General features: G+C 41.4%; 1 protein-coding gene across 2 annotated transcripts in view; it reads right to left on the bottom strand.

The window, feature by feature from the left end:
• Nucleotides 1-19,610, bottom strand: part of MAP3K2 (mitogen-activated protein kinase kinase kinase 2) — an 89,180-nt gene extending 69,570 nt beyond the window's left edge. For both annotated transcript variants that reach the window (XM_015109853.3, XM_028830619.2), the window contains exon 1: nucleotides 19,086-19,610. The gene's annotated coding sequence lies outside the window, so the exon portion shown is untranslated. The remainder of the gene's footprint in view (nucleotides 1-19,085) is intronic.
• Between the last annotated feature and the right edge of the window lie 1,036 nt (nucleotides 19,611-20,646).

Raw genomic sequence — 20,646 nt, 5'->3', positions numbered from 1 at the left:
CTTCCGTATGGCCGCACGGGACTGGTCAGTGTTAGCTAAAACAATTTTGGACCCCAGCCAGTACCTCCTCTGGAGGGCAGAATACAATGAGTTGTGTGAACAACAAGCCAACCAGAATCAGGTGGCCGGGCAAGACGTAATAGCTGCTCTGCTCCAGGGGAGGGATCCCCATGTCAATGTACAAACAACAACTAACTTTTGATCCCCAAGCCTATGCACAAATGTCTTTGTGTGCTCTTGGGGCTTGGGACAGAATTCCCAAAAGCAGAGTTCAACAGGGATCTTTTATAAATATTTGACAAGGGCCTCAGGAGCCATTTACTGACTGTATCAATCATTTAACCCAGGCAAATTAAGAGACAAATCAGTCACGCCCAGGCCTCTGATAACTTATTGTTACAACTGGCTTATGAAAACACTAATGTGGATCGCCAACAAGCAATGCAGGCAATCAGGAAAGGCAGCCACAGTCAGGGAACTTACATGAGCATGTCAACTGGTGGGGACTGAAACACACAAAGCCAAAATATTGGCTATGGCATTAAGGCCTCCTGAAGTGAAAAGGGAGGGAAACCCAAATTGTTTTCTATGCGGAGAGCCAGGTCATATGAAGAGGGAATGCCCCAATAATAGAGACCAGGGTAACTCAGGAAAAGAACCTCTTTCTATATGCCCCTGATGTAAAAAGGGGAAACACTGGGCGAATCAATGCAGGTCCAAATTTGATGAAAACGACAACCCGTAAGTAACCAGGAGGGAAACTTCCTAAGGGGCTGACCCCAGGCCCCGCTGCAAACTGGGGCAATGCCGGCGGCTTTCCTCGGTCAGAGAGAAAGCCCACAGTCCTCTCTCTCAGAGCAGCCACCACTGGGAGCAGTCAGTGGTGGAGTGGGACTGGACTTACTCTGCCCCGATGAATTAGTGCTAAAAGAAGGAAAAGGCCCTAAAAGGTTTGCAACCGGGATCTGGGGCCCACTGCCTCTGGGAACTGTGGGATTAGTTCTAGGGCAATCCAGCCTATCCAGTAAAGGAATTAATGTGCTCACCAGGGTAACTGATAGTGATTATCAAGGTGAGATATTAGTTACGATGGAATATAAAGGTCTGCATATTCTTCCCCCCTGGATCAAAGATAGCTCTGTTACTGCTTTTACCATACTGGGTCCCCAATGCCCACAGAAAGAAAGGGGGATAGGGACGTTTTATACTAGCATCAATTAATCACTAACCAGAAACCCATGATCACCTTAAAAATTGGAAATAAGAACTGTACTGGACACAGGGGTGGATATTTCAATCATTAGTGATCAAAACTAGCCAGAAACTTGGCCTTGAGTCACTCAGAAACAAAAAATTGTTGGCATCAGGGAAGCGCACACAGCCAAGCAGAGCACGTGCCCCGAACCTGTTGCGATTCAGAGGGAAGAAAGGCAGTTATACAACCTTTACTCATGCCCATCCCTGTTAATCTTTGGGGACAGGATCTATTAGCCCAATGGGGGGTGTCACTCTGCAGACCTCTTTCTAATAATGGCCACAGTTATTCCTCCCCTACCCTTGAAGTGGCTCTCTCAAAATCCTATTTATGTAGAACAGTGACTTTTAAAGGGAGAGAAATTACAAAGAGCCCATGAATTACTTGAGGAGCAATTAAAAACCAGCCATATAGAACCGTCAAACAGCCCTCGGAATTCGCCCATTTTCTTCACTCCCAAAAGGTCTGGTAAATGGAGACTTCTGCATGACTTATGTGCTATAAATGCTAATTTGCAACCTATGGGGCCCCTTCAGCAGGGGCTCCCCTCCCCCACGGCTATTCGAGATTGGCCTGTAATCGGTACTGACTTAAAAGACTGCTTTTATATTATTCCCCTAGCAGAATAGGACAGTGGAAAATTTGCATTTACAATACTAGCAATCAATAATGAAAGGCCAGCTCACTGATTTCAATGGAAAGTGCTTCCCCAAAGACTGCTGAAGAGTCCTACCATGTGTCAGTATCACCTAAATCAGGATTTCTCCCCAGTAGAAAAGAATTTCCTAATTGCAACATTACTCATTTTATGGATGATACTTTACTAGCAGCCCCAACAGAGCCAGTGCTTTTAAGGTTATATACCTCTGTAGTAAAGAATACACAGTTAAGAGGTTTAATTATAGCACCTGAAAAAGCACAGATGTCTTCTTGGAAATACCTTGGATACACATTAACTTCTCGGTAAGACCTCAAAAGCTTAAATTAGATACTACCAACTTACACATCTTAAATGATTATCAGAAATCACTAGGTGATATTAACTGGCTTCGCCCCACCTTAGGCATAACTACTGATAAGTTACAAAACTTATTTTCTATCTTAAAAGGCAATGCTGCCCTAGACTCTCCTAGGTATTTAATTCCTATAGCACAAAGGGAAATTGAAGAAGTAGCGCAAGCTCTCTCTCAAAGGCAGTTAGATCGCATAGATCCACGATATTCACTTCAGCTGTTTGTTTTTCCCACTAAACACTCCCCTACAGGGTTAACAGGACAGATGGGCCCAAAGCTGTACTTTATAGAATGGGTTTTTTGCTCACATACCAGGACAAAAACACTCTCTCCCTATATCCAGTTAGCCAGTAAAGTTATCTATTCAGGCCTCAGATGATGCAATCAGTTGCTAGGTTATGACCCTGATATCATCAGGACTCCTTTAAGTAAAACGCAATTTGAAGCAGTACTGCCCTTATCTATGGACCTGCAAATAGCACTCTCTGATTACACAGGCCATATAGGGCATACCCTTCCTGCTGACAAACTCCTTCAGTTCTTATCTCCTACTTCTGTGGTTTTGCCTACTAAAAAGTTCAATCCCCCATACCTAATGCTTTAACACTGTTTACTGATGGCTCTGGTAAACATGGAAACGGGCTGTCTGGAGGAGACCGCGTAATTCCTTCACTCATTCTGGATTTACTAGCACTCAGAGAGCTGAGGTTGGAGCTTTAATATTAGCCTTAGAAACGTTTTTCGCTCAGCCCATCGATATTGTTAGTGACTCTGCTTACTGTTTTTTGTGGAACCTTGAGACAGCCCTCATTAAGTCCACTCTGGAGCCCACCCTGTGTGCACTTTTTCTACAACTTCAGCAATTGATAGATCAACGTATACATCTTATTTTTATTACACACATTTGGGTCCACAGCTCACTGCCTGGCCCGCTGGCTTATGGCAATGATCAAGCAGACCTACAGGTTATGACATCACTGCTTGACCAAGCCATCCAATTGAATCAATTTTTCCACCAATCTAAACAATTTCAACTTACCCAGAGACTAGCTAAACAAATTATCCTACAATGCCCATAGTGCCAGTTCACAGGCACATCCCCTCCTTCAACAGGTGTTAACCCTAGAGGACTAGAACCTCATCAGTTATGATAAACAGATGTTACACACGTCCCTGAATTTGGAAAACTTAGACATGTACATGTATCCATTGATACCAATTCTCATTTAATTAGCACTCATGCTCTTCCTGGAGAGTCCACCTGATATGTCATGAAACATCTTCTTTTAACTTTTGCATTTATGGGACGGCCCACAAAAATTAAAACTGGTAACGGTCTGGCTTATGCCAGCTCACATTTCAACAATTTTGTCACACATGGAACATCCAACAGTCCACAGGCATGCCATATAACCCCCAAGGATAGGCCATAGTAGAACGTACCCAATCCACCCTTAAAAATATGCTCAGAAAACAGAAAAGGGGGAGTATGAGTAAGGACCCTGCAACACTACTAGCACAAGCCATATTTACCCTTAATTTTTTAAACTTAAATAAATTTCAATCAGCTGTTTAAAAGCATTTTGCTAAAACCTCTCAAGAAATAAAACCTGCGGTTTTATGAAAAGACGTAAACAGTAATGTATGCTGTGTTCCAAATGAATTGTTAACGTCAGGGAGGGGATATGCTTGTGTTCACACCCCCTCAGGTCCTCTTTGGATTCCAGCACAACGCATCAAACCATACCATGGCGTGGCTAGGACCCAACACGGTACCAGAAATAAAGAAAACAACCCTACAGGACCCATAGCCCCAGACAATGAGGCTTCCTCGGACAACACAGGCCCCAGACAGGATGCTGAAGAAGACAAGGCAGAAGACTGAGTGAATCCTACTCTGGACACAGACACCATTCACTCCGGATAATCTGTTCCTTGCTATGCTTTATTAATTTTTTTTTTTTTTTTTTTTTGAGACAGAGTCTCACTCTGTCACCAAGCTGGAGTGCAGTGGTGCAATCTGGGCTCAGCTCACTGCAACCTCTGCCTCCCAGGTTCAAGTGATTCTCCTGCCTCAGCCTTCCAAGTAGCTGGGACCACAGGCGTGTGCCACCATACCCAGCTAATTTTTGTACTTTTAGTAGAGACGGGGTTTCACCATGTTAGCCAGGATGGTCTCAAACTCTTGACCTTGTGATCCACCCACCTCAGCCTCCCAAAGTGCTGGGATTAATTTTCTCATTCTGACTGCAACCAGTACCTGCTATATTCTATTGAGCTCATCTTCTAAATCCACCTTTCTTCTGCCCTTTTACGTAGACAAACACACCCCCTTCCCAGCTTCTAACAACTGGCCTGCTTGGCTGAGAGAGATTAACATACCACCAGTGGGGTTCCTTAGTAACAGCACACAATGAACTTAAGTGCCAAGTAACACTACAGGTCATTCCTTGATTGGAAAAAAAAATGTTGCTAATTATACTCGTTTGTTTTATGTGATTTACTAATTCTAGGATGCAAAGCCGGAATATGAGCAGTTACCACCATGCCTGACAAACCTGCTGCACACATCTGTACTCTCCTATCAACAAAATCTGATGCTAAAAACAGAAAAGGTAGAGATGTAGGAGATTGGTCAGGGTGGTGGGAAAAATTATAGAAAGATGAAAACCTTCTTGGAAGGCCAGAAGGTTTTACAAAAGCTTTGGAAAAAGATTTGGCTTAAGGCAGCCAGATTCTCTTATCTGGTGCCTGAAAGTTTAGGTTAGGTAACAAGGGAATGTAAAGAAACTGATCTGGATAAGTTTACTCAGACCTTGGAACCTGGCCTTTAGTCCTCCGCGCGCAGGACTGCTGGGGCGGGAGGGGGTGGGGCGTGACCATGTGACCTGCCCACAAGTGTGCTGACTCAAGGCCTTTGTCATTAAATCTATACTGAATAAATGCCTGCAGGGCCGGCTTATCAGGGCCGCAGCTGCTGACTCTTTACAGCACCCTCCTGGGTGTCTGCGGGCGCCCAGTCCCCTAGCCCACGCTTTCACGGGATTCCTGTGTCTGAGTGCATTTGTGCATCTGTCATTCAGCCAGGGTCTGCAGGCTGGACCCGGCAGTTCCGTACAGTGGCTGCTCCCACGTGAGGTCCTAAAGTGGGACCCAAAGTAAGCATGACAAAAATGTTGAGCTGAGCTGCCAGCTGACCCTCAATGAATACATGATATGAGCAAAACAAACACCTTTTGTTGTTTTAAGCCACTGAGATATTGGGGGTTTTGTTCATAGCCTACTCAGAATAATAGTCTACAACTAGTTAAAAATCATGCTGATGCTGTGCACGGTGGCTTCCGCCTATAATCCCAGTACTTTGGGAGTCTCAGACAGGAGGATTGCATGAGCCCAGGAGCTCAAGACCAGCCTGAGCAATACAGAGATCCTGCCTCTACAAAACTTTAAAAATTAGTCAGGTATAATCGTGTGCCTGTAGTCCCAGCTACTCAGGAAGCTGAGGTGCGAGGATTGCTTGAGCCTGGGAGGTCGAGGCTGCAGTGAGCAGTGATCCTGACACTGCACTCCAGCCTGAATGATACAGCAAGATCCTGTCTCAAAAAAAAAAAAAGAAAGAAAGAAATCAAAACATACCATGGAAATATGGTATGAAAATACCCAATGTTCACTCTATTCATTTCAAGAAATTAAAATAAATCCTTTAACTATGGACATTAAACTCTCCCATATTACTTTTCCTAGAGATCAGAAAAATGAACCTACTTCCCATAAAATGTATTTAAAATAGATGAGTTTATTGTCATCCCACTGAAAAGCATATGTAATACAAATAAAGAAATAATTCCAGTTTACCCAAAAATTTACCAGAACTCTGACTTAGCAATTATAAAAGACGTAGGCAATTATAAAAGCTATTTAGAATAGCATCTAAATTTGAGTGGTTTTTTTTTTTTAAACTACATTGGCTCTATCCCCAGAAGATTCCAGTGCACACATTCATCACAGAGAATATATATATTCCAGGGCATATATTTATCATAGAGAATGATGAATATAATGAGAATATGAGCAATGTGGAAGCAGCAGGAATATCAGGAATCTTTGCTGTAACTGGAAGAGCCACACAAAATCCCAACTGCACTCACTATGTGACTCTGAGTCTTACCTGTAAAATCAGGAAAATGTGATATACCATAATTATTAAGAAGTTTAAAAATGTAATGTAAATTTTCTGGCACGTAGTAGACAATCAAATATTACCTCTGCTTCCTAAGATACAGTTTGAAATTTGTAGAAAATTGTATGATAGCTTCAATGCCAGAAGACTTGTCTTTATAAAACAGGAAGAGAAAGCCAAACAGGAGACTAGGCTGAGATGCAAAACAAAGACAACATGAAAAAGGAAACGGGTGAGATCTAGGACTGCCAAGATAATACAGATTCAACTGGCAGAGGCTGCAGTGAGCTGAGAACACACCACTGCCTTCCAGCCTGGACAACAGAGACAGACCTTGTCTCAAAACAAACAAACAAACAACAACCATAAAAACTGTGAGACAAAAAATATTTTTAATAGATATTGGAGGGTATAAAGAAAAGAACTACTGATGTGGCTACAGAGGTCAAACCTAAGAAGCTTTACTAGAATGCAAAGATACTGACAGAAGATGACAAACATGGAAAATGGAGATCTTAAAAAACTACACATCCTCAAGGTACCAGAATACAAAGAAAAACCAAAGGCACAAATTTTAAAAACTTGAAAGAGCTGAAACAAAACTGACATATTATTATTATGTAGTGCTGAATCCTTTTTAAAATATCTGTATAATACTTTCTCAATTACTCAGAGATACTAGAAGGCAAGGCAACAATATTTTCTCTTATCCAACATCCTTAACAAACTAATTTGGCAAATTAACCAACACTCTCCATTCTCTCCAATAAATTACTGAACATTCACCACTAGTTAAGCTTACTTTTTATCAGACCAGTACATTTATGTTCCCATCAACTTACCAAGAATTATATTTGTTATCATAATTTACAGTTTATAACACATAGTTCGTGATAAAATAACATTAAGTTTAAATACTACATAAATCAGTAAAATTGTAAATATGAAGAGTTGATTCTTTAAAAATGAAGCTGAATTTTAGAAAGACTCAACAGCTAATTACAAAAAAACTGTTAAATCAGGTATAGGTGAATCAACTGTAAAAGGAGGAAAAATCACACGTCTCTAGATGGATCATATACTCAGACTGCTTTACATCTATATGGTTTTGTTTGTTTGTTTGTTTGTTTGTTTTCTGGGTTTTTCTGTTTTTGAGATGGGGTCTCACTCTGTTACCCAGACTGGAAAGCAGTGGCGTGATCACTTCTCACTGTAGCCTCGACCTCCCGGGCTCAAGCAATCCTCCCACCTCAGCCTTTTGAGTAGCTGGAACTACCAGTGTGTTTGCTATCATGTCTGCCTAATTTTTTGTTTGTTTGTTTGTTTGTTTGGAGAGACAGGGTTTCCTCATGTTGCCTAGGCTGGTCTCAAACTCCTGGGCTCAAGTGACCCACCCACCTTGGCCTCCCAAAGGGTTGGGAATACAGGCATGAGCCATGGTGCCTGGCCTCTATGTTTTCTTAAAACAAAATAAATATTTAAGGTAGGATGTATCATTTTTATTCCCCTTACATTAATAACTTTTTAAAATTTAATAAATACTACCTCCCAATCACATTAAATAAGAGAGCTTCTTTGTACACCAAAATAGACATAATACATGTGGATTATGAGAGATTTTTACAATAACTGATAATGTATTTGGAACACTTATTATATGCTAGGCATTGTCCTAAACATATTACCTCATTTAAACCTCATTTTAAAACCCTATGAATTAGACACTATTTCCCAATTTTACAGAGAAGTGAGGCTGAGAGAGTGGAACTGAGACTCACACTCAGGTCTAAATCCCAAGCTCATAGTCTCAGCTATTCACTACCTTTATTTTATCTTTTCTATACTTTTAAGTTTTTTCAATACACATTATAAGCACAGTCGGTTAACGTATAAGGTTTGTTAACTTAGTTCAACTGTTGACGACTCTTCAAGGCCTTCTGGAAATACCATCCTCACTCTGGTACATAGCGGGTACTCAATGAATTAAATAGCATAATATAAATGTCAAAGAATGTTTTCATACTGATTGATGAAAGATATATTACAAATCCAATTTTCTCATTGCCCTGATAAAGCAAGAAAAGCAGCATGTTAGCAGCACATATTCTAGAGCCATGCTGCCTGAGTTCAAGTCCTAGCTCCACCACAGACAAGATGTGGGAACCTAAGCAAGTTGCTTATTGTCCCTGTGCTTCAGTTTCCTCATCTGCACTACGGATATAATAACAGTAACTAATTCACTGGGTTGTTGTAGGGATTAAATGAATTAAAATCTTACAAGTATACTGAAATCAGTGCCTAGAACATAGAAAATTACATTTAACTAAAGTAAAACCAGTATCATGTGGGAGAAAAAAAGAAACAAAGGAAACTCAACCAGTAAATTCAAAACAAAACTTCTGTAAATCATCAACGATTTTGGGAGGCATCACCTTTTAAGTAATATTACAGCACTGCAAAAGGAGATCCCTGCTGTCTGCACTGTGCTAGGCACCAGAGTACCAACCAATAAAACGCTGCCTCTGTTCTTGATGAACTAACTTACTACTGAAGGACACAGCGATTATTATAGTGCAGTGTGGCAAGTACAATGGTAGAGGCAAGTGTGCACGGAGTGCTCTAGGAACATTCTCAGTGACAATAAAGGGACCTAATTTGAGAATGATACAAAGAATACTGATAAAATACATTCAACTATTCTTTTGTCATTATTAACTATTAAAGTCTGCACTAAATCACTAACCACACAAATGGAAAAAATTCCAAAGTTTATAAACCTCATAGTGCTTTTTAAGTTTATGGTACTAGGAATCTCAAACAAATAACTGTTGAGCACTTGTAAGAAAAGCAGTATGCTAGTGACAGGGGGAATCTAAAGATGCTATCCCTATCCTCCTATCAGTTGGGAAGGCAAGGCATAAACAACAACAACAAATTAAGAGTTAGGACCTAATCTTAACTCTTTAACCTAAGAGTTACGTAATAATAAAGGCAGCAATACAAAAGATACTACAAAGCAACTATGTGATTAACTACCAAGAGAAATATAGTCAACCAATGTTCCAAATAAATCCCAGGAATATCCAAGACAAAGACAAAATTAACATTTCAAATTTGTTAAGTGTGTGTAGATATAGATATATATATATATACACATCTCACACAACACTTTGAGAATAAGAGGAAAGGATTTTTTAAGTTCAATTTTGTATTACAATATATTTGATTTACTTATAACTGGCTTCATAAAAATGAGGTTCACTTCTAAATGTAACAAACATACCTCATTAACAGAAATTGTCTACTTATAAATGTTTACTAAAGTGCATACAACAAAAGTTGTATTACTAAAGCAATCACTATGAAATAAGAACATGCAGTAAAGTTTAAAAATTTATCATTCTTTTTTTCCTGATTTTTGATACAGGGTCTTGCTATGTTGCCCAGGATGCCCTCCAACTCCTGGGCTCAAGGGATTCTCCTGCCTCAACCTCCTGAGTAGCTGAGGCATGCACCACACAGCCCAGCTCAAAAATTTATAATTCTTGAACTTCATATAATGGTAAGAATAATCTGATTCTCAATCCAGTGCTCCTCCCATTACATCAGAAAAGAGACAATTTCTCAAAACATATTTTAGTAGATCGACCCTTCCTTTATATTGTATTTCTGGCTATTCTTGTGCAGTACATGTTGTCTAAGAAAAATTTAAATGCACTTCTTAAGAGTATGGAAGACCAGCATTGAGTTATTCCCATTTTTTTCAAGACGGGTTTCTTATAAAATTCGTAACAAATGATACTTTGAATTCTTTGTTAAAATCTTTAAAATCCACAAAATCAGATTCTGATTAACCTAGCTGGATATTTTTTAGTTCCTGTGATTTGTTTCCATCTATAGACCAACAAACATTTATTAACACTGAAATTTAAAAGTTAGCCTGACAAGGATCTGCAAAAGATACCACAACTAGAGAACAGGCTAGCAATACAGTGCTAATTTATCATGCCACAGATTACTTGCTGACTGCAGTGATACCTCACCTTACTCCTCTCAACCAAGCAATCAAACTTAGTATCACAAATAATGGGACTGCACAGTGTACATCTCCTAATGGGAGGCATATAAAATATATTAAATCACTTATTAGGTATTCTTGCCCAAAATGTTTAAATTAAAACTAATCGACCCTTTAAACCTAGTTTACACTTAACAACTAGTATAGAGAGAATACAGGAACAAGCTAAACAATGCTATAAGGGGGGAAAAAATCTGACAAATAGAGAATATGAGTCACTTTATAAGACAACTGTCTTGATCTCTTAAAAAAACTAATTGTCATTTTTAAAGGGGGTAAGAGGTGAGACTACTCTAGATTAGAAGAGATCAAAAAGACTTAACAACAAATGCAATGAATAAACTTTGATGGACTCCTGATTTGGTGGGGATGGGTGCACAAACCACAAATTACAATTCAGTACGAATGAGATGTAAATATGGATATATATTAGAGTATATTAAAGAATTATCACACCTAAACACCTAAGAAAAGTAACAATAATGGTATTTTGGCTATGTAAAAAAATGTCCTTAACTTTAAGGGAGGCATGTGACATATTGAGGGGTAAAATGTCATAATGTCCATAGCTTAGTTTCAAACAGTTCAGTTGGAAATAATATACAAATATATCTCATTTTATTGAGCTTCATTTTATTCTGCTTCATAGTTATTTTTTTAAATATCTGGAAATGTTTATTTCTCCTTTATTTTTTAAATATATAGTTCCAGGGTCTAGAATTCTAGTTTGATAGTTTTTTTCTTTCAGTAGAAGCATACCTTGTTTTATTTCACTTTTCATTGTGCTTCACAGATAATAATGTGCTTTCTTGCAAATTCAAAGTCTGTGACACCCTGCATCATCCAAGTCTATTGGTACCATTTTTCAAACAGCACTCTGTGCTCACTTTGTGTATCTGTACCATACTTTGGTAAGTCTTGCAATATTTCAGCCTTTTTCATTGTTATTATATCTGCTACAGTGATCTGTGATCAGTGATTTGTGATGTTACTATTGTAATTGCTTTGGGGCGCCACAAATCATGTCAATGTAAGACAATGAACTGAATAAATGTTGGGTGTGTTCTGACTGCTCCACCATCCAGTCCTCATCCCCCTCTCTTTCCCTCTCCTTGGGTCTCCGTATTTCCTGAAACACAATCATTAGTAAATGAAATTAGGCCAATTAATAACCTTACAGTGGCCTCTAAGTGTTCAAGTGAAAGGAAGACTCACACAACTCCCACTTTAAATCAAAAGCGAGAAATGATTAAGATTAGTAGGGAAGGCACGTCAAATGACAGGAAAGCAAAACAGCCTTATTGGCTGACACACAGTTTTACTAGTCTGGATAGATCAAACTAACCACATTTCCTTATACCAAAGTCCAATCTAGAGCAAGGCCTTAACTCTCTCCAATTCTATGAAAGCTGAGGGAAGTGAGCAAACTGCAGAAGAAACGTCGGATGCTAGCAGAGGACAGCTCAGGAAGTTAAAGAAAGCCACCTCCATAACATAAAAGTGCATGGTGAAGCAGCAAGTGCTAATGTGGAAGGTGCAGCAAGTTACCCAGAAGATCTAGCTGATGAAGGTGTCTACACTCAACATCAGGTTTTCAGTGGCAACGAAACAGCCTTCTATTGGAAGAAGATGGCATGTGGGACTTTCACAGCTAGAGGAGAGAAATCAACGCCTGGCTTCAAAGCTTCAAAAGATGGCCTGATTGTCTTAAGGGTAATGCAGCTGATGACTTTAAGCTGAACTCAGTGCTCATTTACCAATCTGAAAGTCTTAGGGTCTTTAAAAACTATGCCAAATCTACTCTGCCTGTACTGTGGCAATCAAACAAAACCTGGATGACTGACAGTATATCTGTTTATAGCATGCTTTAATGAATATTTTAAGCCCACTGTTGAGACCTACTGCTCAGAAATAAGGATTCCTTTTGCTTACTGACAGTGCATCTAGTCACCCAAGAGCTCTGATGATGTACAAGACTAATGTTGTCTCCACGCCTTCTAACACAACATTCATACTGCAGTCCATGGATGAAGGAGTCACTTCAACTTTCAAGTCTTTGTGTACAAACATGTATCTTAAAGTCCTAAGAACAGTGACATTCCAACAGCCACCCCAGCACACCCACTGTTCTGTTAAAAAATTATATCTGGCTGCGTACAGTATCTCACACCTGTAATCCCAGCACTTTGGGAGGCCGAGGTGGGCAGATCATCTGAGGTCAGGAGTTCAAGACCAGCCTGACCAACATGGTGAAACCCCCATCTCTACTAAAAATACAAAATTAGCTGGGCGTGGTGGCGCATGCCTGTAATTCCAGCTACTCATGAGGCTGAGGAGAACCCAGGAGGCGGAGGTTGCAATGGGCTGAGATTGTGCAATTGCACTCCAGCCTGGGTGACAGAGTGAAACTTCGTCTCAAAAAAGAAAAAAAGAAAAATTATTTCCATTTGTATTTGTATACATTTATTGAGTGCAAGTATAATTTTGTTACATGCATAGATTGTGTAGTGGTGAAGTTAGGGCTTTTAGGGTATCCGTCAGCCAAATAAAGTACATTACACCCATTAAGTAATTTCTCATCATCCACCCACTCCCACCCCACAACTTTTCTGAGTCCCAATTATCTATCATTCCACACTCTATGTCCATGCATACACATCATTTAGCTCCCACTTAGAAGTGAGAATATGAGGTATTTATTTTCCTGTGTCTGATTTGTTTCACATAAGATAATGTCCTCCAGTTCCATCTGTGTTGCTACAAAAGACATGACTGTATTCTTTTTCATGGCTGAATAGTATTCCATTGTGTATATATACCACATTTACTTTATCCAGTCATCTGCCAATAGACAATTAGGTTGATTCCATATCTTTGCTACTGTGAATAGTGCTGTGAGAAACACAGAACTGCAGGTATCTTTTCGATATAATGATTTCTTTGGCTTTGAGCAGATACCTAGTACTAGGATTGCTGGATGGAATGGTAGTTTTATCTTCAGTTCTTTGAGAACTCACCACACTGTTTTCCCTAGAGGCTAAACTAATTTACATTCCCACCACCAGTGTATTATAGTTCCTTTTTCTCTGCATCCTTGCCAACATCTGTTTTGGTTTTTTTTTTTTTTTTTTTGTCTTTTTAATAGTAGTCATTCCAATTGGAGTAAGATGATATCTCCGTGTGATTTTTAAGTCACATTTCTCTGATTAATAATGTTGAGCATTTTTTCAAGTGCCTATTGGCCATTTGTATTTCTTTTGAAAAACGTCTATTCATGTCCTTTGCTCATGTTTTAATGGGATTATTTACCATTATTTTTTTAATTGTCTGAGTTCCTTGTAAATTCTGGACGTTAGTTCCCATTGGATGTATAGTCTGCAAATATTTTCTCCCACTCTGCAGGCTGTCTACTTACTCTGTTCTTTCTTTCACTGTGCAGAAGCTTTTTAGTTCAACTAAGTCCCGTTTGTCTATTTTTGTTTTTGTTGCCTGTGCTTTTGAGGTTTTAGTCACAAATTTTTTGCCTAGACCAATGGCCAGAAGTTTTCCCTAGGCTTTCTTTCAGTAGTTTGATAACTTCACATCTTACATTTAAGTCCTGAATCCATCTGGAGTTGATTTTTGAGACGAAAGGGTTCTGTTTCATTATTCTACATGTGGCGATCGATTTTCCCAGCACCATAATTGAAGGAAGGCATCCTTTCCCCAGTCTGTGTTCTTGTCAACTTTGTCAAAGATCAGTTAACTGTAAATATGTGGCTTTATTTCTAGGTTCTCCATTCCGTTCCACCGATGGATGTGGCTGTTTTTCTATCAGTACCATGCTGTTTTGGTTATTACAGGCTTGCAGTATAAGTTGATGTCAGGTAATGTGGTGCCTACAGCTTTGTTCCTTTTGCTTAGGATTGCTTTGGGTATTCGGGCTTTTTGGTTTCACATGAATTTTAGAATTGTTTTTGCTAGTTCTGTGAAGAATGTTTGTTTTGTTTTGTTTTGTTTTTGAGACAGAGACTCACTCCATTGCCCAGGATGAAGTGCAGCAGCACGACTTTGGCTTACTGCAGCCTCCATCTCTTGGGTTCAAGCGATTCTCCTGCCTCAGCCTCCCAAGTAGCTGGGACTACTGCCACCACATCCCACTAATTTTTGTATTTTTAGTACAGACAGGGTTTCACCATGTTGGCCAGGCTGGTCTCGAACTCCTGACCTCAGGTGATCCACCTGCCTTTGCCTCCCAAAGTGCTGGCATTACAGGCATGAGCCACTCCACCCAACTGACATTGGTATTTTGACAGGGATTGCCTTCAATCTGTAGATTGCTTTGGGTAGTGTATTAGGCTATTCTTGCACTGCTCTAAAGAAATACCTCAGGCTGGGTAATTTACAAAGAACAGAGGTTTAATTGGCTCACAGTTCTGCAGGCTGTACAGGAAGCATGATGCTGGCACCTGCTTGGCCTCTGGCGAGGCCTCATGACGTAAGGCAAAGCAGGAGCAAGGACATCACTTGGCAAGAGCAGGAGCAAGAGAGAGAGTGGAGAGATGTCACACATTTTTAAACAACCAGATCTCACATGAACTTGCTCATCATCAAGGGGATGGTGCTAAGCCATTCAGGAGGGACCCACCCCCATGATCCAGTCCCCTCCCACCAGGCCCCACTTCCAACACTGGCGATTGCATTTCAATATGAGATTTGGAGGAGACAAACAACCCATATCAGGTTGTATGGTCATTTTGACAAAACCGATTCTTCCAATCAATGAGCATGGGATGTTTTTCCATTTGTCTGTGTCATCTACAATTTCTTACATCAGGGCTTTGTAGTTCTTATAGAGATCTGTCACCTCCTTGGTTAAATACATTTCTAGGTGGATTTTTTCTTTTTTTGAAGATAGCTTTCTTGATTTGGTTTTCAGTTGGATCATTATTGGTGTATGGAAATGCTCCTCATTTTTGTACATTGATTTTGTATTGACACTTTACTGGATTATTTGTCAAATTTAAGAGGTTTTTGGTGGCATCTTTAGGTTTTTCTAAAAATAAGAGAGATCATGTCATCAGGGAATAGGGTATTTTGACTTTTCCAATTTGGATGCTTCCATCAAGTCTCATTAATTTAAGAAATACAGCCAGGCACAATGGCTCATGCCTGTAATCTCAACATTTTGGGAGGCCCAGGTGGGAGGACCATCTGAGGCCAAGACTTTGCAACCAGCCTGAGCAATACAGTGAGATGCTAACTCTAAAAATAAAAATAAAAAATTAGGCTAGCCTGAGCCAGGCTCAGATGTTCTTTCAGCATTTCTTGGCAACGAATAATTTTTAATTAAGGTGTATACATTGCTTTTTTACAATGTCATTGCACACTTAACGACTACAGTATATTGTAAACATAACTATATGCACTGTGAAACTAAAAAAAGAAAAACAAAAGAAATACATTTTGTAAGGCTGTAACTACCATAGACAGTGATCAGATTCTTCTGATAGATCTGAGCAAAGTAAATTGAAAACCTTCTGGAAAGGATGCATCATTCTAGATGCCATTAAGAAAACTGATGATTCATGGGAGGACGTCAAAATACCAACATTAACAGGAATGTGGAAGAAGCTGATTCCAGCCCTCATGGATGATTTTGAGGGGTTCAAGACTTCAGTGGAGGAACTAACTGCAGATGTGATAGAAACAGCAAGAGAACTACAATTAGAAGTGGAGCTAAAACTTGAATGGATGAAAAGCTGCTTCTTATGGATGAGGAAACGAAGTGGCTTTTTTTTTTTTTTTTTTTTTTTGAGACAGGGTCTTGCTCTGTTGCACAGGCTGGTGTGCAGTGTCACAGCTCACTGCAGCCCTGACCTCCCCGACTCCAGCAATCCTCCTGCTTCAGCTTCCCAAATCACCACGCCCGGCCAACCTTTATATTTTTTTTTAATGAGATTTTGCCATGTTGCCGACGCTGTTCTTGAATTCCTTGGTGCAAGCAATCCTCCTGCTTCAGCCTCCCAAACTGCTGGGATTATAAGCGTGATCCCGTTACACCTGGACAGAAAGTGGCTTCTTGAGACGGAATCTACTCCTAGTGAAGATGACGTGAATATTATTGAAGTGGCAACAAAGGACTCAGAATATTACAAAAACTTAGTTGATAAAGCAATGATAAGCAACTTAGATAATAGTTGATAAGCAATTAGTTGATAAAGGGTTTGAAACAACTGACTCCAATTTTGAAAAATGTACTATGGTGAGCAAAATGTTATCAAATAGTATCACATGCTAAAGTGAAATCTTTCATGAAAGGAAGAGTCCATCGATGCGGCAAACTTCACTAATGTCTTATTTTAAGAAATTGCCTCAGCCATCCCAAACTTCACCAACCAACCCTTATCAACCACCCTTACTCGTCAGCAGCCATCAACATGGAGGCAAGACCCTCCACCAGCAAAAAGATTACAACTCTCTAAAGGCTCAAATGTTCTTTAGCAATTTTTAGCAATAAATAATTTTTAAATTAAGATATATACATTTTTAGACATAATGCCATTGCACACAATAGACTACAATATATTGCAAACATAACTTTATATGCACTGTGAAACTAAAAAATTTATGTGACTCACTTATTTCGCTTTATTGTAGTGGTCTAGAACCAAAGCCACAATCTCTAAGGTATGTCTGTACATGTATTTATAGATAAAGCAAATATGGCAAGATACCAACAAACGTTTTATCTACAGGATCATGATACAAGTGGTTTACTACTACCAGATTTTCTGCATACTCGAAATTGTCTGATAATAAAAAGTGGGAGGTGGGGGGAAACAGCTCCAATTCTATAGGGAAAGAGAAAATCAACCTGAAACCAACGCTGTAAGAAATGCAGAGTATCAAACATGACTTTATTTTAATACAGCACCTATTAGTTTACCCCTTTGGTACCAATAAAGTAAATGAGAAACAAAAGCTCCACCTAAAACATTGCTTAAAAGATTCAATCTCTAATGCAATCCAATTATTTAAGATAAGTCTTTAACAGCTAGTTTCTCAAAACAGGCACATGGATAACCATTCTATAATGATACCAGATACAACATAATTCAATAAGATTCAACATGTTTATATTTTAACCAAACAACAAATCAATCTGTAAACCATCCACGTTAACTTTGTAATTTCACTTTTTCTCCATAGAGATTGCAAGATCACAAATTTTCTTCAACTTGATAATATACTAGGAAAATTACGGCCTAGTATAATTGGGCATCAATAGATTTGTTAAACATTTGCAATTATGCACAAAGCTTCAATTACTCAAGGAAATGTATCGACTTTTTTTCAGTACAGAGCTCTGGCTCCTTATTTTTTCCTCTCACCATAGTTTAAAAAAATACAAAACTCATGCTAAAATGAGAATTTTCAGTTAGCTTATAAACACTGATTAGTAGCACTCCATACAAATGAAAAAAGAATCACACCATCAAACTTTCTACGATATTAAAATTTGACATCAAACTAAAAAACATTGCATAAGACAACTAACAAATCACTAAATTGCCACATAATCCAGCAACAAATTTTGCAACAAGGAAATCTCAAGCAAATAACCCAACTGTGAGTTCCCTTTGGGCATCAAGGTCAAACTACAAAAGTAAATTTGTAACTTTTCAAGATCTATGCTGTTTTACCAAATGTATTTCTTTTTTGTAAGAGAGTAATTTTTTCTGTCCAGTACTAGTACGCAAAAAGTAAAGGTATCTGAAGCCATCCTTTAAATTTTTTTTTTTAAGCCAAGAAAATGGTTTGGCAAAAGACATCGAAGATCTTACTTAAGGAAAACTAAACTGCGTCTATGTGTTTAGAATTTGTCCCATTAAAGAAACTGCCCAGTTAGTCTCATTTTCTCAACGTATTTATTTTTGCAAGAAATACTGTCTTCGAACCAAGCCTTCCTGGATTACTAGCTTCATGACCTTGGACAAATGCCTTAATCTCTCTGGGCCTCAAGTTTTCATCTGTAAAATGGGGCGATATACCCACTTCACTGGGCTGGGAAGATGAAGAGAAATAAGACATAACAACTGCCGGGCGCAGACTAAGGGCACCGTAAGTGCTACCTAAATATTCCGTGAAAAGGGGGAAACAACATTACATCAAAAGATTACCACACTATGACAGTGCAAAGACAAGCACTTTTTCGTTCACTGCATGTACCATTTCTGCTTCATCGCAAGACCAGCTGCAACCTTCCTTCTAAAATCTCTGCAGGGTACGTGTCTGACAGCTAACAGCCCAGCAGCCTATTTCGCGCTGACCTGGGCTTCAGGACGGGATGTAGGGGGCCCAAGGTCCGCCCTCCCTCAGTTAGGCAATCACCCAGCGAAATCTCCGCCCCTGGAGCGGCGCTTAGGCCGCCGCCAGCCCCCTCCCGGCGCCCAGCCCGCGGCCCCCCACACACACGCGCGCGCGCGCGCACACACACACACACACAAACACACACACACACACAAACACACACACACACACAAGCGCACACGCGCACGCACGCACACACGCACGTACCGGCAGCTCCGCAGGGACGTAGAGAGCCGCAGGCCCAAGGAGGGGCCGCCCCCGCCGAGCCCGCCCCTCCGCCCCAGCGCGGCCTGTCACCGCGGCCCCCGGTCGGGGGCGGCCGCGGGGCCCCCGGGGGCCGGAGGGGCGCGCGAGGAGTCGGGCGCGGGCCTCGGGGCCAGGCCCGTCCCTCTTTCACATGAAGCCTGGGCCGGGCGGGGTGGCGGGCGCGTCAATCCTCGCGGCCGGCCGGGTCCTCCTGGCGCTCCTCGGTGCTTCTGGCCGCTGCAACCCCGAGGCCCGCGGGGAGTCGGGCAGGAAAGGGGGAAGCCGCGGGCCCGCGTCGCCAGAGACCGGAGAAGAGGCGGGAGTGGCGACTCCGCGGACAGGGGAGCCGAGCTTCCTGGTCGTAGTCTTCGTCGCCGCCGCGGGCCGTGCAATCCCCGAACGCTGCGCCCACCCGCCGCGGCACCCTCGTCAGGCGCCGCCGCTGAGGGCAGGCAGCCCGGCCGCCACTACACACGGACTCGTGACGTCGGGCGTAGCGCGGCGCACGTCACGGCCGCTCGCTCGTGCGCGCGCACCCCTCCGCCCGCCGGTAGCGGAACCCGTCGCGGGCGCGCGCCCGGCTCTGGGGAGTGGGTCGGCGCCTGCGCAGAGGCCCGCCACGCCCACACACACGCCCGGCCCCCACCGGCCTGACGGCGCGGGGATTCCCAGTCCTGGCTCCGCCCCGGCCTCGGCCCCGCCCCATGGCCTCGGGCAGCCTGCGCTGTTCCGTGTGCGCGGCGCATACGCACCTGGGTTGTCTCGATCCCAGACATCCGAGTAGATCCCGTGAAAGGTCTCCCACGTGGGTTGCGGACGGGGCCCAAGGGTAGCAGAGCTAGCAGAGGCAGTGACGGACTGAGTCTGTGGCAGGTCGTTTGCAAAGAGAAAAGCCATCTGCCTCTTAATTTATGGCTCAAGTTTCAGAATTTTATTCCCAAGGGACTTTAGAAATTACTTCAGGCTTGCCACCTAACCTTAAACCACCCCCTTGGAGACCGGCTAAGTGTTATTTGTGTTTTCTGTTTAGTTTTTTATCACCATCGATACTTGGTTGTAACAATGGTTGTGTACATTGGTTGGCCCAGCAAGTATTACTTCTCCAGCTTAACAGATGTGGAAACTTCAGCCCAGAGACATGAGTTGACACTCCACCCCCAAAGCTAGAGTCTAAAACCCTTTCCTTCGCTCCTCATCGCCCACAGGATAAAATGCAAATTAATCAGACTAGCGGTGAGGCCCTCCGTGGTGTGCCTAACCGGCATCCCGAGGTTTTCACCCTACTTTGATCCAGAAAGCATCTTTCCGCCCCCTCTCTTCTCCCTTCCTTAAATACCCCTTACAACTTCCTGTACCATTCCTCCCTGTTTAGCTTCTACTTGGTTTCTTGGTACATGCTGGATCCACCCCTTTCATGCCTATTCCAGACCATATTTCCACTGCAGCATTTGAGATGAGAGAGATGGGAATGGGACTCACCGACCCAGAGGTAAGGAGCTATCCCAACTTGGGTTGATGGTCA

This window comes from Macaca mulatta, chromosome 12, assembly GCF_049350105.2.
Source record: "Macaca mulatta isolate MMU2019108-1 chromosome 12, T2T-MMU8v2.0, whole genome shotgun sequence".
Taxonomy (NCBI): Eukaryota; Metazoa; Chordata; class Mammalia; order Primates; family Cercopithecidae; genus Macaca; species Macaca mulatta.
Note: the sequence above shows the minus strand (reverse complement) of the source record. Positions and strands in the feature narration are given on the sequence as shown.